Source organism: Sminthopsis crassicaudata, chromosome 1 (genome assembly GCF_048593235.1).
Source record: "Sminthopsis crassicaudata isolate SCR6 chromosome 1, ASM4859323v1, whole genome shotgun sequence".
Classification (NCBI taxonomy): Eukaryota; Metazoa; Chordata; class Mammalia; order Dasyuromorphia; family Dasyuridae; genus Sminthopsis; species Sminthopsis crassicaudata.
The window spans coordinates 504,964,694-504,983,332 of NC_133617.1; the positions used below are offsets into that span (position 1 = coordinate 504,964,694).

Consider the following 18,639-nt stretch of genomic DNA (forward strand, 5'->3'; position numbering starts at 1 on the left):
TGGAGATTGATCTACAATTTTCTTTCTCTGTTTTTGTTCTACCTGTTTTGTTCTATCAGTACCATATCTGTGTCACAACAGGAATTAGATAGGAATCCCTACTTCCCCATTTTTTCAAATAGTTTATATAGTATTAGAGTTAATTGTTCTTTAAAGGTTTGGTAGAATTCACATGTAACTCCCTCTGGTCCTGGGGAATTTTTGTCAGGGAGTTGATTAATAATTTTTTCTATTTGTTTTTCTAAAATGGGACTATTTAAGTAAATTATTTCTTCTGTTAATCTGGACAATCCATATTTTTGTAGGTATTCCTTCATTTCACTTAGGTTATCAAATTTATTGGCATAAATTTAAAGTAACTGCTGATTATTGCTCTAATTTCCTCTTCAGTAGTGGAAAGCTTGCCTTTTTCATTTTTGAGGCTAACAATTCGATTTTCCTTTTTCCTTTTTCTAATCAAATCAACTAAGGGTTTATCTATTTTGTTGGTTTTTTAAAAGAACTGACTCTTAGTTTTATGTATCAATTCAATAGTTTTTTCCTTTCAATTTTATTAATCTCTATTTTTAGAATTTCAAGTTTGGTATTTGATTGAGGGTTTTTAATTTGTTCTTTTTCTAGCTTTTTTAGTTGCAAGGCCAATTTATTGATCTTCTCTTTCTCTATTTTACATAAGTATGCATTTAGACATAAAATTTCCCCTTATTCCTGCTTAGGCTGCATCCCTTAACTTTTGGTATGTTGTCTCATTATTGTCATTCTTTTGGATGAAATTATTGATTGTGTCACCCATTCATTCTTTAGGATGGGATTATTTAGTTTCCAATTACTTTTTGGTTTATTTTCTCCTGGCCTTATATTGAATGTGATTTTTATTACATCATGGTCTGAAAAAAAATGTATTTACTATATCTGCTTTTCTGCATTGAATTTTGAGGTTTTTATGCCCTAACACATGTTCAGTTTTTGTATAAGTTCCATGAACTGCTGGGAAAAAAGTAAACTCCTTTCTATCTCCATTCAATTTTCTGCAAAGATCTATCATACCTAACTTTTTCTAACATTTTGTTTACCTCCTTAATTTCTTATTTATTTTATGGTTCAATTTATCTAGTTCTGAGAGAGTAAGGTTGAGATCCCCCACTAATATAGTTTTGCTGTCTATGTCTTCTTTCACCTCTCAACTTTTCCTCTAGAAATTTCCTTGCTGTACCACTTGGTACATAAATGATTTAGTATCTATGGTACCCTTTAGTAAGATATAGTTTCCTTCCTTTTCTCTTTTAATTAAATCTGTCTTTGCTTTTACTTGATCTGAGTTCAGGATTGCTATCCCTGATTTTTTTTTCCTCACCTGAAGCATATTATGTTCTGCTTTAGCCCTTTAATGTCACTTTGTATGTATCACTATGTGTTTAATTAAATGTGTTTCTTTGTAAATAACATATTGTAGGATTCTGATTTTTAATCCAGTCTGATATCCACTTAAGTTTTATGGGGTAGTTCATGCCATTCACATTCATAATTATAATAACTAATACTGTATTTCCTGCCATCTTTTTTATCCTTTCCTCTTCCCTATCCCCTTCCCACCTCCCCAGTATTTTTCTTTTGATGACCACCTCTCTCAAACAATCCTCCCCCTTTAGACTCCTCCCCTTTTTTCCCCCTTAATACTTCCATTTTCCTTCCTATTAATCTTTCCCTTTCTTTTCCCCCTTTACCTCCTATTTTTCTAAAAAGTTCTTTGTCTTAAGTGTATTACTAATTATCTATGTGTTTTGGATAGTAAACTTTTTTTCAATTACATTTGATACTAATATTTTTCCACTTAATAGTTGCTCTTCTTTTTCTATCTTTATTGATTTTTCTTTGAGAAGAGGCTTTTTTATTAATATTATCTAATTCAGTCCTCTCTTGTGATTTGTATGGCTTACTCTCTTCCATGTCTGATTTAATCACTCAATCAGTAAACATTTGTTAACCATCTACTACATAACCCACACTGTGCTAAGTGCTAGGGCTGCAGGGATTAGAGGAAAAGATGAATCCTGGTTTGTACATGTTAAGATCAAGATATATACTGGAATTTTTTTTTTTAAATGTCTGAGAAGCATTGGGAATATTTTATTAGAGGTTAACAGAGAAGTTAGGACATGATGGGCATTTTTGAGACTCATCAGTGGAATTGTAATTACATTCATGGGAGTTGATGGGATTACCAAATTAAGTAGTATAGACAGATAAGAGAAGCCCAAGGCAAAATTCCTAGGGATACCTGCAGTAACTGTACGAGATCTGGTTCGGTATCTAACAACCTCTACAAAATCTGATACAGAATGGTTAAACAATAGGATGAAAACCATGAAGGAGTGGAGTCTCAAAATCTAAAGAGAAAAGAATATCAAGGAGGATGGGGTGATCAGCATATCATTGGTTACATACAAAAAGATCTGGGAGAAATAATTGAGAAAAGGTCATTGAATTTCATTAGATTTGTCTACTGAGATCATTTTTATCTTTAGAAAAAGCTGTTTTGATGGAATGATAAGTTTGGAAACTAGTTTGTAAGAAGTTAAGAGTAAGAGTGAGAGGAAAGAAAGTGGAGGCATCTATTGTAGATTTTATTTTTATTTATTTTTTTTTTTGAGGAGTTTAATGCTATAAGGAAGAAGAATAGTAGGGATAGGAGATTTAAATGAGACTTTTTTCAGGCTAGGGGGAAAATGGTTATGTGGTAGGCAAGAGGATATCTAGGGTAGTAGACAAGAGATAGTATGTTGATGTTAGAGGGGTTGAATTAGTTGAAGGAGATGGAAAGGAATGGTTTCTTTTTGATAGATAGAAGTTTAGTCTTGGTAAGCCCATCTTACCTTGTGAGACAGGAATGAAAATATAAATTGTGGCAAAAGACATCACAGGGATAAGAGACAAGGAAAGGAGTTAATTTTGTTTGTGCAAAACTTTTTTAAATTAACAGAATCTGAAATACATATCACAAAAAAAAGTATCTCAAAAATAAATTTTAAGAAGTTTTTTATACTTTCATATTAATATTTTAAAATTGGGCAATTTTGAAATTTAACTCTAATCAAATAAATCAGTAACCATGATAATAGAAGAATGATTAAAAAATGCTGCCCACCTTATGACAGAGGAATATTGGACAAACATGAAAAATAATAAATGAGTTTTTATAGGTGACTGATTTAGGGATTTGCTGTAGTGCATTTATGGTACAGGAATCTTGTAACTTTTTTTCTATTTTTTTAATTGATAAGACAATAAAGGAGGGATTAATAAATGCTTGTCAATTTTAGTTAATTTTCCTGTACTATTTTTCCTTTCTTCTTTAAGGGGAGGGGGCAAAAATACTATAACATTAAGTTAATTAATTTTTTGCTATGATAAAATAGGATTCATATAAAGGATGGTAGAATGCTTTAACATTAGAGAATGAGCTTAATATATTTCATTTTCAAATACTCCAAACTGCATAGTTATCTTAATTGATAATACTCAAATCCTTCTAAAACTAAATTAATACTAACAACATTTATATTAATAATCTCCCAAAGCCTAGAATTTGGAGTGCCATAATTTTACATGACAAAAAGTGATAATCTGAAATGTAAAGGTGAATTTATTGTGTATGAAGAAAAACAAAAGATTTCCTCATTTTAAATTGAAACAATGACTCTCCATTATTATTTGTTGTAGTTATAGAAATGGCAAAGAAGAGGCACAATTAACTTATTGGAAAAAGATGACAGTTTACTAACCCCAGAGGCTAGACAAAGAAACTAATTTAGATAATTTTAATAGCTTCAGTAAAGAAGCAAGATCTAATTTTAATGATTTTTTTTTAATGATAAAATAAAAATTTAGGAGAAAATAATAGAAAGGTAAATCCCATTCAAATAAATACAAAATCCAGAAAACATTTTGGAGTTAATGAGCAAGACACAGTCAAAACTTGTACAATCAAAATTCAAAATACTTTGTAGAAAAATAAAGCATGGAAAATAATTGGAGAAGTATTCATTACTCATTAAATGTTTGATTAAAAAGTCACAATACTATCTACAGTTATTTTCAGGTTTGGTGTTATATGAATCAAAATACCCAAACAATAACAAATTCATCTAGAGGGAAAATATTTATAATGCCAATGGAAATAATGAAAAAAAAAACAAAACAAACAAAAAAAAAAAAAACAGAAACAAATGGGCTAATGGCACTTCCAAATCCTTAAAAAGCAGCATTTAAAAATAGAAAAAATAACTCAGCAAAGTAAACTATTAGTCAATCAGGCATTAGGCATTTAATAAATATTTATTTTGTCCTAGGTGTTAGAAATAATGAAAGAGTCTCTATTCTTAAGAAACAGATTCTAAAGGAGGAAACAAGTACATATACAACATAGATCTATATTGAATTAATGTTTGAATTACAAATATACACATAATGGGATTGAGAAGAAACTGTATATGTTTCTGGTTTACTATCTGTTTTTGATTTAATATGCAGGAGGCTTGGAGATCCAAGAAACAAGTTTTCAAAGCCTTAGCGGGAAGTGCTGATGATTCAGTAGATATTTAAGAATGAGTGACCCAGTCAATAGTATTATCTTCCATTCTAAAGGAAAAAAATCCTGTTTTGACTATTTGAAGTTATTCCTGCAAAACATGAATGATCGTAGGCCTTATTCTTTTGGTATGTTTATAATCATGTTGTTTGAAAGCAAAAAGGCACAGGAGTGGAAAACATTGTAATATCTAGACAATATTTAAAAGTTTATTTCATAAAGAAATCCCAAAACCAACAATAGTATTTCCAAGTAAAAAAAAAAGCCTATTCTGCTTTTTACAATGCAACTATATTATCTATTAAATCCAGTTGTTATATTGTAGGTCTTACTTCCTTAGATGTTCATAAAATGGTGGTATATGGTGGTATCTTTTTTTTTTTTTTTTTTGGTCTTCTTTTAAAATAGGAAAACCTAATTAGAAATTCTATCTGATGTAAAACTAGCAACAGTACTCACTTTGGATAGTAGAATTGTATTGATATTCTGAATCTGGATATTTTAACTTCTCAGTTCTAAGTTATTCAAATATTCATCTTTCTGCTTTAGAAAAATGTTTTATGATAGCTTGACATTTTACAATCACAAAAGTTTTCTTAAGTACTTTGCACAAAACTTTTTATTCAGATTCAGTGGAAAAAATTTACAGGCTCATTTTATTATTGCCAAAGTTAGAATATAGCAAAGTAGCAATTTAAGATGAAGGAATGCACATTAAATATGTATAGGTACTCTATTTCTCTCTCTCTTTTTCTAGTCAGGAATTAGTAGGGAAAACATGCAATCTTAATTCCATTTTTATTTCCTCAAAAATGAAGAAACGTGCTACCATAGGAGATAAGGTGAAGATTTTTTGTAAGTTATTCAAGAAAATGAGATGCTGTCCACAAATGGATTGAAGGTTTAAAATCCAAGATATTATTATAAATATTGTACCATGGGTCAGGAAATGAAAGCACAGCTTTGGTGTAATAAAAAAAGGATCTAATACCATTATGAAAGAAAAATAAGAAGGACTCAAAAATATAAAGCCTTTATGGAAAACTTTTGGAGAGCCAGAGATAAGAAGCATACAGTATGGACAGATATGGATGGGTTATGATTAGTGATTCAATTCTATAAATGCTTCAAGATTCAGCTCAAAAGATACATCCTTCATGAAGACTTTCTTGATTCTACCTGAGAGAAATGATACATGCCTCTGTTGAACATATTGAAGTGTTTGCAAACAGGGAGTCAAACTTAATAAATACATGGTTTTTTTCTTATTTTAACCAGATTTTCTGTCTCAAACTTAAACAAAGATTTTTTTTTAATTGACTAAGAAAGAGATCTTTGTTATGCTATCTTTTTTCATGACAGTAGCAGAATTCCCTAGTTATCTATTTTGCAGTTTGTTCCCATGTGTATGATCAAAGTGTTTATATCACATTTTTTGCTGAGTGCAGAGAAATAAAAAATAAAAAAAAAAAGTAGAACAATAGCCAGTGCTACAGTTTACTCTCTGAGGATTGTTTATTTGAAGTGAAAAGGAAAGAAAATGAGGCCATAAGCAACTTTCAGTCTATAATTCTTATAAGGAAAAGCAAATGAGGGCGTAAACTATAGACATAACATTTAGGCATAAATCTTGAATAAAAATAAAATGAAGAAAAATTCAGCGTCTGCAAAAAAAGAAAAATCAACTAACTAAAAGATAAGAGTCCAATTTCCATATCAACCCAGTTACATAAAACCTGGGTACTTATCAAATGTACTCAGACAATATTAGTATTTACAATCTTGAAATAAAATGACCTCATCACTTCTGTGGGAACTAGTATAGCCATAACTTACAATCACAGGCTGTTGACAACTCCATCTATTACCAAGTTCACAAGGCAGCTATTAAGCATTCATTTAATTCAATTCCTCACTATTGGGGAAAGGTGGGGAAGAAAGAAATGTAGTTTTGTCTTTGACTTTCAGTACTTTTTTTTTTAACCTGGGGTTTATTCCAGAAGTTAATGTCCAAGTTAAGGTTTATTTGCTCTTTTGGGCTTTGATCTTTCTTAGAACTCCAACTCTTTGTGCTCTAGCATGCTGCCATCTGCTCAGCTACACCGTCCTGGCCTTGATGCAATATAGTCGAGGAGGTTGCTTTGATGGAACTGTTCCTCCAGGAGCTGCCTGATCTTGGCATTCTTCTACTCATCATATTTCTTCTGGATTTCCTTTGACTGCTTTTTATTTAAAATGTCTTCCTCCTCAGGAGTTAGTTTTGCTTTCTTCTTCCAATCCAATAACAGGGCAAGGTGGGACTCCTCACTGGTGGTATGGAGTGCTATCAATGAACACAACGCAATTCTTAACCAGTCTGGGTCTGAACCAGCTTATTGTGAATATATTGTAGAGCACCTCAATAATCCTTGTTTTTTGGGTACTGAACTTGGAGTCCCAGGAGAAATTGCCCACATCCAGCCTCAGACCCGGTACTTTTTTTTTCACTCCTGCAAATTCTTGCAGTGTGGAAGGAGCTGGGGCCGATCTTAGTATTTAACGGGTGAGAGGTCCAGCTCATACTTCTAGTGGGAGGGCTTCTGCTTGTCCCCGGTATTATGCTGCTTGCCTCGGTTGTCCTCAGAGATCCCCATGATAGGCGACATCTGCAAAGAGGATTTTCAGTCCTTTCTTAAAATATTCCTATTGGATTAATTCTATTAAAATATATTTTTATCCATATGTTACCACTTATTTATTTTGCTTAAATAGCACTTGTGAATCTCTCTCCTTATAATCTAATCCTATCCCTGCCTCTCCAATTTCTTTAATTTTTCAATGTTTTAGTCACTTGGAGCCACTTCTATTATCCTGCATAATTGAAATGATATCTTCTTTCTTAGAGACAACTTAGTATTTAACCCCAACCCTATTGTAGTTTTATATTTTACTGTATGTAGTAGGAATTGGTTTAGAACAATAGTTCTCAAATTTTGTATTCCTTTTTACTATGAAAACCTATTTAAAATCTATCCAAAGAGTTTTGTTTATGTAGGTTATTTATTATTTTTTTTTAACAGATATTGGTCATAGCAGAAATAAAAATTAATTTTGAATTTGTAGACCTCTTAAGAGAGTTTCAGAGACCTCCAATATTCTCTGGACCACACTTTGAAAATCCCTGATTTAGGGTACTTTGTCCCTTATTTTCAAAGAGGACCAAAATGACATCACTAGAGTCAAGATAACTGTAGCTGATCAGATTAATATTGGTTCAGAACACATCACCCCAGATGGGAGGCAAATAGACAATAAGAACATTTGGAGTGGAGGTGTCTCTAACACAGCTCATGTTTCTTTTGATTTACTACAATTCTGCTTCTCTCACAGAACAAAGCACCTTTTAAAATTCAAGCATGAGTTTACCATCCTCTCCCATATCACATAAACAATTCCAAAGCTCTTCAGAGACACCTTTGTATTGCTTCTTCTAACCTCTATGTTAAAGCTTGCCCCATATGAATTTGATGAGATTAGATTCAGAAAACCAAAATGATGAGATTAGGGTTCCTGGTGGTCAGGGAGTTAAAGGATGAGGTTAGTGGCAAGTTTGGGGTTCAGGAACCAAATAAAGAGGTTTGGCTCCCCTAAGTCCCCTTTAGTATTCAGCACAAGGTACGGAGTAGTGGGAATCCCTTTCTGGCAACTCAGAGCTCCTTTGTAAAGGAATTTATGAACTCGAAAAGCTAGACTGATAAAAAGAAGTTTATTATTGGCATTGGGAAGTCAGCCTTTGCTATACATGAATAGAAAGGCTAAATTCCTTAGTGGCAAGGTCCAGATAGAGATATAAAGTCTTGTTAGGGAAATTGCGGAGGGAGATAAAGAAAGGGTAACACTGAAAGAGAATATTATTTCAGGGGGGCAGAGGTTTCCTTGGCATAGCATAGCATGGCATGGGGCATGTTAGGCTCTCTACAAGGCCTGAGCTCCACCTTGTGGTTTTTATAAGGAAATCTGAGACAAAAGTTTTAATTGAATGAGATTCCCTCAATGCTGTCATTGCCCCCACAATGGGCCTAGGTGAGACCAATTACTGGGAGTGGTTTTGAGCCAACAATAGGGGTCAATAGAAATCTAGATATACAGCTAAAGGAGATTGCTTCTACTAGTCCCACCAAGATAAACCATTTTATCTTGGCTCTTTGGGGGTGGGTCTCACAGAGGCAGGGTTCAAGGAGAATTTCTCCCAGAAGGAGTTTTTAGAGAGTTTCAGGTTCCCTCCCCCCTTCAGTTTTAGGCTCCCCTTGTCAAATTCTCCATAAAATATTATTTTAGGGAAATATATGTTTGTTTTTTGATCAACATTGTCAGTCCATTAGAGTTGTGCTTTCTGCAGTAGAGTTTGAAGGCTGATAGTTGAGTTTGAGAAAGAACCTGAGTGTTTGGTATTTTATCTTGCCAGGTGATGTACAGAGTCTTTGTAAGACAATTCAAATGGAAGAGATTCAGTTTCCTACCATGGCATACTATCAGGTTTCACTGGTATACAACAATGAGATCAGTACAATGGCTCTGTATACCTTAAGTTTGTTAGATAGTCTAATACCTTTCCTCTTCCATACTTTCCCTTGGAACCTTCTAAACACTGAGCTAACTCGAAAAATGCAGCATCAACCCCATAATCTCTAGAAAGAATATTGCCAAGGTAATTGAATATATCACAGTATTCACAATTTCTCCATTAGCATGTATAGATCATGTGATACTGGCTTGTGGAGAACTTGTTTTCTTGGTGAATAGAAATACACACTATTCTTTCCTGCATTGCAAATAAGCTCCTTTTGGATAGAGATTGTTTAATTTATTATACTTGGATCCCTAATGTTTTATTTTTATTGGATGAGAACTTGAAACTAAGAAGGTGGCCATGAATTTAGAGAGTAGCTAAATAAATCTCAGTATCTGTATATAATGAAATACTAAAGAAATTACTAAATAGTTTCTGAAATAATGTGGGATATTTGTATGACTGATGTAGAATACATCAATATTAATCAAAAGAATGATTTATACAATTTAAAGAAAAATGACATTGAAGACTTAAGTCTTCCCTCATTGATCAAGTCCAATTCCAGAAGAGTGATCATGAAGTACACAGTATCCACCTACTAAGGTACATGATGGATCCAAGATACAGGATAAAACCTTCATTTTTTTGGACACAATCATTATAGATATGTATTTTGCTTGACTTGCTATTTGTTAGAAAACCTCTTCCCTCCCTTTTCAATGGAAATAGCAAGAGAGAATTAGTGTATTTCAAAGGAGAGGGAGGAAGGGGGCACACAGACAGAGACAGACAGAGAGACATAGAGAGATAGAGATGTAGAAAGACAAGCAGAGAGATACAATGGGAAAGGAAAAGAAAGAAAGGGAAGGGAAGAGGAAAAGATAAGAGGGAGGGGGAGAGGAAAAGGAAAGGGGAAAATATGGAAGAGAAGGGGAGGTGGAAGGGAAGGGAACAATAGAGAAAGGGAAAGGAAGGGAAGGGGAAGAGGAAGAAAAGGAAAGGAAGGAAAAGAAGGAAAGAGATAAGAAAGAAAGGAAGGGAAGGAAAGAAAGGGGGAGGGGAAACAAAAGGGAAAGGGAAAAGAGATTTACTGAAGATTAATTCTTTAATTATAAAAAATTTTAAAAAAAGGATAGCCAAAAGAAATATATATGTATATCTATAGCTCTATATATGTATGTAATGTATATATATTCTCAGTTTATAGCTCAGGCTTGGCCCATGGTAAATCTTTGACAAATGTTTATTATTTGATTGATTAAAGGACACAAATCTTTTATGTACTTGTAGACTGGCTAAAAAATGATTTTAAGAGATTGCAAGTTCTTCAAGGACAGGGAGTTTTATTCATAGCTGTACCTTCATTTGTTCCTAATCATTTGTTTTAATTGTGCTTCATTGGATTTATAATCTCATGAATTTATTTATATATTCCACAGATACATTTCATAAGGCATCAGACTTACCCATGCTCAGAGACTTTTATCTATGCCCTTAGTAAATTACTAAATAACTGTTTATATAATTTGTTAAACTAGATTAAAACAATTTATACAGCAACCAGAACATCAATAAAATTGAAGCATAACCTAAAGCAAAAATCACAGTTATTCATTACTTTTGAGCATATACAATGATGAAGAAAATGGCTGGGTAAGTAGGGGAAGCAAGAAATAGATCAAAATTTAAATACCCTCATTAGGATTATCTCCTTTAGCTGGAAATGCCTGCATTTGCCAGCAAGTAGAAATTAACTCACATTTTCACATAAAGTCTAGCCAAACTGACCCACTTAAACTTTCCTTATCTCAATATTCATTTTCTTTCATCTGTCTTTATACAAATTTTCCACTTTACATTTCCTTTTTCACCACCTACTAAGCTTCTTTCAAGTCTCACTCAACTAACATGCTATCTCTTAGCTAAAGAGTTTCACTATCACTGTTTTTTCTTTGTGTTTGGGCCTTCTCCTTTGTTATTAAATATTATCTGAATGTCTCAAGACTGAGAAAAAATTAAAAAGATTGATGTCAGATAGTTATTTTTTTTTAAAGTATCAAAGCAATATCTAAAGAGACAAAATAAATAAATTAGCAAAATTGTGGTCATCTAAACTTCAAAAGAAAAGACCATAAAAAAAAAAAAAATGAAATCTCTTCCATACAATTTAAGATCTTTTACAATGCAATCTAATATTCTAACCACTAATATGGTATTTTTGAGTGACACACCTATTTATAATATGATACATTTTTTTGAAAGATAATTTTTTTGTGAACAATGTTTTGAACATATTTTGTTTTTAAAGTCACAGAATAACCTATTAAGAAATAAACAGAAATAGTAATTTGTCTAAATAATCTCCCAAATTCAATACTGATGGCATCAGGCATAATCAAACTGAATTAACTTCCAAAATTGTAACCCAAAGGTAGATTGCTTATTATCACTCTCAATTAGTACACCCTCTGTTTTTTCCATGTTTAATGGGAAAGAGTCAGACACATCTACATAGAGACAGCTGTGGGCCATTGCTTTCCAAGCTATTCAATTCAAAGCCTGCCAAGATGTCCCAGGTGTCAATTTCAATGCTGGTTATAATGCTAGTCTCTGCAAAAGGATGCTTGGGGGTATTTTTAAAGGGAAAATTTGGTCCCCAAACTGAATATGTATGTGTGTGACAGTGATTCAGTTATTTTGTTTTGAAAGGTATACCTCAGTAAACATTAACTAATTTCAAAGTTGAAGTTTTAATAGAAATAAAATGCCTTAGCACATTAGAAAGAAACCTAGCTTTGGGGTTGGAATTCCTGATCTTAGAAAAGAAATCGGAGAATCTGATAGAAGAGTCATTTCCTCATTGGTCAGGAAAAGTAATATTTAAATTTAGAGTGAAGTAGAGAATGAAATGGATAATAAATACCTCCCCTTGTCAAAGAAAAAAAGACTTTTGCTGACAATAGACTTAGCTTGGATGACTGAAAATGTTTTTGTGGAGAGGGTAGACAATTGGTGATAAATGACATGTTCTCTGGTTCTATGTGGCTAAGTAGGGGAACTGACTATTAAGTGTCTGACTTAAGATTGAATTTAGGTGCTTTTGATGGCAGGGCTAGTGCTCTATCCAATAGGCCATCTAGCTGTCTTAAAAGGAGGTTCTTTTAAAACCAAATTAATAAGTCATTTTACACAAAAAAATAGTTATGTTATCATACAAAATGGCATATTTCACAAAAGTTGAAGATAATGGACAAACTTGACTGGTTCATATGATTTATTTTCTCCTCTACATGCATTTCAATGAATCTGTGATCCAATGGATGCTACTATTCCTTCTAAGCTCCACAGAGGTTGTTCACCCACACACATAAACACACACAGCATGACAAAGCTGGAGATCTTTTATAAGAATGTGGGTAACAGTTTAATTCTTAAGTCCTAGATTTATTATACCTCTTTCTCAATAAATAACTGTCCCATTCTGAAACTATGCTCAAAGACATATAAAACTGTGCAGACTTTGTCCCAACAGTGCCATTACTGGGACTTTATCCCAAGGAAATCAGAAAGGAAGGAAAAGGACCCACATATGCAAATGTATTTATGGCAGCTCCTTTTGTGGTAACAAAGAATAGGAAAACGAGCAGATGTCCATCAATTGGGGACTGGCTGAGTAAATTGTAATATATGAAGGTGAATATTATTGTTCTATTAAAAAAAAATGATGACAAGTTGATTTTAGAAAGACCTGGAAAGATTTTCATGAACTGACATTGAGTAAAACAAGCAGAATTAGGTATACATTGTATACAGTAATAGCAAGATGATCAACTATGAAAGACTTGGTTCTTTTCAGTGGTTCAGTGATCCAAGGCAATCCCAATAAACTTTGGATAGAAAATGTCATCTGCATTAAGAAAGAAAACTATGGAGATTGAATGTAAATCAACACAAACTGTGTTCACTTCTGTTTTTCTGTTTTTTGTTTTCTCTCTTATCTTTTCCCTTTTGTTTGGACTTTTCTCTCCCAAAATGATTAATAAATAAATGTGTATTTAAAAAACTAATATGCATGTATAACCAGAATCTTCCCCCCAAAAATTAAAAAAAAATAACTGTCCTATTTATTTTTTCTGATCTCACATTTCCTGGATGATATTCTTATACAATTAATCATTTAATATACTGCATCCTACTTTCTCAATGAATTTCTCTATTGCCTTTTTGGTGATATTTACTTTTTCTTGGCTGTAGTATTTAATGATTCATGGAAAGAAAATAGTACCTAAATGTAAGGGCCCTTTAAATGGGAGGACACAGTGCATCGGGAGATTGAGTCCCGGAAATAATTTCTGTGGATATTAGGACTGCCCTTGGGCGGGATCCTGGCCATTTTGAGATAGCTTCGTAATGGGTGACTCTCTCGCTGATTGGCTGTGTGTGTGACCTCACAGGCCCTATGTAAGCCCACTGCAGGCAGCAACCGCCCTCTTTAACCTCGTGCTGTTCACCCTGGCTCCTAGCCTGGGTGGCCAAGCCAAGATGGGTAGCCGAAAGAGGTAAGGATTTTGGTAGTGAACACATGGGTCTTCTGACCAGGTGTTCACTCGGGAACCAACAAGTCAGGGCATCAGTTAGGGCATTATGTGAGTAGGTATAATAAAGGCTTTTAAGATTACACGTGATTGTTCTTGAGTGCGCTACCGGTTATTAAGCTATAGATTCAAGAGATTGTGGCCAGAGACCTTAGAAGGCCTCAGAGGAGGCGAGCCGGGTAGAGCTCACACTGCAAAGGACAGTGGTCAAAGGTACTCTGGTGGGTCTAGGACAGACTAGTAATTGTAACTGCCAGGAGAGCACGTTGCACCTAAACGACACTGGGCTTAAAAAAATGGGATATCGGTGTGTGAGTGTGTGAGTGTGTGAGTGTGTGTGTGTGTGTGTGTGTGTGTGTGTGTGTGTTTGCTTATTTCTGATAAGAAAATTCAGGACTAGCTAACAAGTTCCTTGAATAATTAAACTTTTAGATAGAAGTAAGATACTGGATGTGAGAGACTTATCAAAAGATAAGTCAATTGTCTCTCACTTCCAGTATCTTACTATTTAATTATGAAAATAAAAGTGAACAAAATAATAATAATAATATTGCATAATAGTTTCACAATATCTATGCTATATTTGAAGGAATGTTCTTAAAATTAGTTATGCTCACAAAATGAGTTACTACATTATATACATTGCTTCTAATCATAGTGGTGGAAGATGGGAAAAACTCTGAGGTAGACAAATAGTGACTCAGATTACCTGAGGAAATGAAAGAGAAAATGATGGATGGAGAAAAATGGCACAAAGATAGCAAAAACTGTCAAAGTGGAGGAATAGATTGTGACATATAAAACTGAAGAAAGAACAGGTTAGTTACTAGTTGGATAATTAATCAAACAATACATTTCAAAAAGAAAAAAAAAAAACGGTCCTGCTAGGAGTATAAATATCAGGGTTTTTCCTGACACTTTTGAGTTTTGTGGTATTAAATTGCTATGACTGTGTTTAAGGGAGTGATTCATCATAGTTTACCAAGAAAAGGAGAAGGAAGACATTCATTGTGCTAAGAAATGGTGTCAGGAGCAGAGTCAGAGCATAGAGAGTAAAACCAAACTATCAATCTGGTGCTGACTGGGTGGGTGGGTGGACTCAAGACATTCTGATAAAAATAGGATTACAGAATGGGGAGAGGCACCCAACATTCTGATGATGTTTAAGATAGAAGGTATTTCTCCTTATCTGGATCATGTGATTAGGAGGGAGAGGTGGTGCAGGATTGAACAGAATAGTTATGAACTGAGGCAGAACAATTCAGGGAAACTGAGTCAGGACAATAAAAGAGAACTGTGGCACAACAAAAGTAGAGTTCCAGAACTATCAGCCTTCCTTCCCTATCTAATTCCTGTCTGTTCTTCCTCTCACAACTCATTTGTATAATATAAATATATATATATATTTTTTTTTTACCTTTACTAGATGGTTTTACTTTTTATATCATACTTAGCTTTACCTCTATCTTTCTTTTGAACTACCCAATTACTAATAGCATTCAGAGGCACAGTTTACATTTCCACATATAAAAGATGAATAGTTTTCCCTTATTGAGTTCCTTATGATTAATCTTTGATGTTTACTATATATATGTATGTATATATGTATGTATGTATGTATATAATTTTGCAGGTAATATTTCTAGCAATTTTAGATTATTTTGCAACTAAATCCTAAAAGTCTGGCAATTTATTGAACGTCTATTTCTTTTTTGTTGTTCAGGATTGTGTTTAACTTAATTGGATATGATTTTTTGGCTGCAATCCCAGTGTTTTTGCCTTGTGATATATGATGTTCTAAGATCTGCTGTCTTTTTAATGTACCTGCTGCTAGATCTTCTGTGATTCAAATTCTAGTTCCACCATATTTTGTTTTATTTTTTTCTTGTTTCTCTTAATATTTTTTCCTTATCCTGTTTTTTGTTTTTGTTTTTTGCCTGTGATGTTCCTTATATTTTCCTCCTTGGCTATGGGATCTTCATTTGGTTAATAGTAATTTTTTTTTTTCTATTTCTACTTTACCTTTTTGTTTTAAACATGACAATAGTAACAATTAACTTTGAGTATTTTGGTATTACTACATCTAGATTCTTTTTTGATCATAGCTTTTAGGTTGTCCAATTATTCTTGTGCTTTGTCCTTTTTATCTGTTTTCCATATCAGCTATTTCTTATGAAATGTCTCCCATTCTAATTTTTCATTCTTTTTATTAAAAAAAAAAAAATCATCTTATTCCTTAAAATGTTGGATCTTCTTTTTCTAATTTGTTGACTTTCTTTTCATAATCTTGTTTTTCTTAGTTTAATTTTTTTCTCATTTACTCAATCTCTTTCATTTTAGTTCTATTAATTTTTGGGGGGCAGATGATCATTTCATGTTACTTTTTTGGGAAGGATAGGGTATTTTTGATTCATTATCATCCTTGAAGAAGAATTCTAGTCTTTGTTTTCACATGGTTCTCCACTACCTTTCCAGAATCTCTCTGGTACCTGTTTATTTTCAGTCTTATCAATTTAGATGTTATTCAAATTTCAAATCATCTTTCCAAAACCTTTTATATTAAAACATAGTTCTAGTTCTGAAACTTGGGAATTACTGCAGATACTCCTCTTTAATGCTAATCTGTTCCCAGTGAAATAGTTTTTAATTATTTTTCCTGTACTTTAGGCCTATGTTGTCCTTGACTTCTGGCACCCTGGAAAAGAAAAATTCTCAGATAACTCTCTTTGTGGAGTAGACACTTCCATTAGATTATGAGGTGTCTTTGAGAGCAAGGATTGTCTTTTTGCCTCTTTTTATTTATTTTTTAAGTAAAATTCTGAATTTCCTTTTTTTTTTAAATAATAGTTTTTAATTTTCAAAAGGCATGCAAAGATAGTTCTTAACAATCATTTGTAAAACCTTGTAAAGAAGAAAGTAATACAATATATGTTAAATATCATGCTGCATTAAAAAAAATCATATCAAATAGGAAAAAAATGAGAAAAAAAGCAAGCAAACAACAAAAAAGACAAAAGAACTATTCAGTTCTGCACACATATATTGTATCTAGTATATGCTATAACATATTTAATATGTATGGGAATACCTGCCATCCAGGGGAGGGGGTGGAGAAAAGGAGGGGAAAATTTGTAACAGAAGGGAGTACAAGGGATAATGTTGTAAAAAATTAACCATGCATATGTACTGTCAAAAAATGTTAAAAAAAATAAAAAATAAAAAATAAAATTTAAAAAAAAAAAAAAAAAAGGTTCCTCTCATATGGTAAAGCACTTGGTGCTGGTTCTATTTAACCTGAGAGCTATAAGACAGGGGGATCCACTGCTCATTCAAAAGCTGTTACATTTTCTGAGTTATATGACAAAAGAAGGGGATCCTTTGCCTCAATTGTTCATCTCTATAAAGTAAAAGGAAATAAAATACCCTGTTGAAAATCAGGGTTGTTGTTGTTGGTGGATTCCTCTAAGTCATTGCCAGCAAGATTCTTGCCAGATCCCTCATTAATAGGCTGTTATATATAACCTAGAGGATGGTCATCTACCTGAGAGCCAGTATAGCTTCAAAAAGGAACAAAGAACAGTCTACATGGTGTTTGTTGTCTGACAACTCCAGGAAAAATGGCAGAAGCAGAACAGGTGTTTGAATGTAATATCCATTCATCTGACCAGGTCTTTATGAGGGCTTGTTAGATGATCATGTTAAAAGTTGGTTGCCGGGGGGGCGGAGCCAAGATGGCGGAGAAGAAACACACTACTCAGTGAACGTCCTCACTCCCTCACAACCAATTAGATAAATTAAGTCTCAAAATTAGCTCAGGACTGATAGATACCACAAGGACTGGAAGCACTACTTACCAGCTGAAGAGAATCTGGAGTTTCAACAGGAAAGGTCAGTTCTCAGGGGAGGAATAAGAAAGACCAGCACAGACGGTGGGGTAGGGGCACACTGCGCCCATTGCGCTGGGAAGGGCTCTGGGATCAGAGAAGCCACTGAGGTAAAGGAATCTGGCACAGGCTGTTAGCTCTTCTCTGCTAATTATTTAGCAGTTCAGAAGAGAAAGCCAAAATATTTTAAAACTCAGATTAGATTCCCCCCCCCCCCACCCTGGGGGTGACTCAGCAGAGAATCGGCACCAGGGGGTGTGGCCTCAGCTCCCTCCTGAGAATAGTTAAGAGATTGACAAGTGGGTGGATACGGCCCAAGGCAACACACACTGCCTAGCTTAGCTGGAGGGAGTGGAACTCAGCTCCAGGAAGTCCCAGAGAAGCAGAACCTTTGAACTAGGGACCGCGGTTTCTGGCAGACACTTCCAGTTTGAGCGCAGGGGCTTCTCACGTCACCTGCTGCAGACATCCACTCCCCACCCGGACACATAGGCTGAGCTTCTTGCTGTCTTCACTATTCTACGCCCTCAAAGCACAGCAGTGCTAATCACCTCTGAGGCGCTTCCAGGGAGGGGGTGGGGAACTCTCTCCCAGAGCTCTCTCTTAGCTCAGGCTCAGGAGCCGCTGCATCCATCCGGTCTGGGAGGAAGCTGGTAAAGAAGTAAATAATTTCCTACCCCAGGGACAGACCCCAAAACATTTTTTAAGTATGAGCAAAAAAGCTAGAAAAACTATAGATTCCTTCTATACAGAGAAAGAGCGGGTACCCAACCCCGAGGAAGTTAACAGCAAAGATTCAGAAGATAACAACCTAAAGGGGAACGATTCCTGCCCCCCATCACATAACTCTCTCCTAGAAGAAGCTCTTAAGAAATTGAGGGAGATCGAAGAAAAATGGGGCAAGGAAAGGGAAGTTATGATAGAGAATAACAACGTCCTGAAATTGGAGTTGGAAAAAATAATGAATTCACAGGAGATGCAGGGAAACAAAATTAGTGAATTAGAAAAGGTTAAAAAAAC

The 18,639-nt window shown here is 34.1% G+C and overlaps 1 pseudogene; it reads right to left on the reverse strand.

Moving 5' to 3' along the window:
- Positions 1-6,610: 6,610 nt before the first annotated feature.
- LOC141555094 (small ribosomal subunit protein eS8 pseudogene) lies at positions 6,611-7,221 on the reverse strand (annotated as a pseudogene).
- Between the last annotated feature and the right edge of the window lie 11,418 nt (positions 7,222-18,639).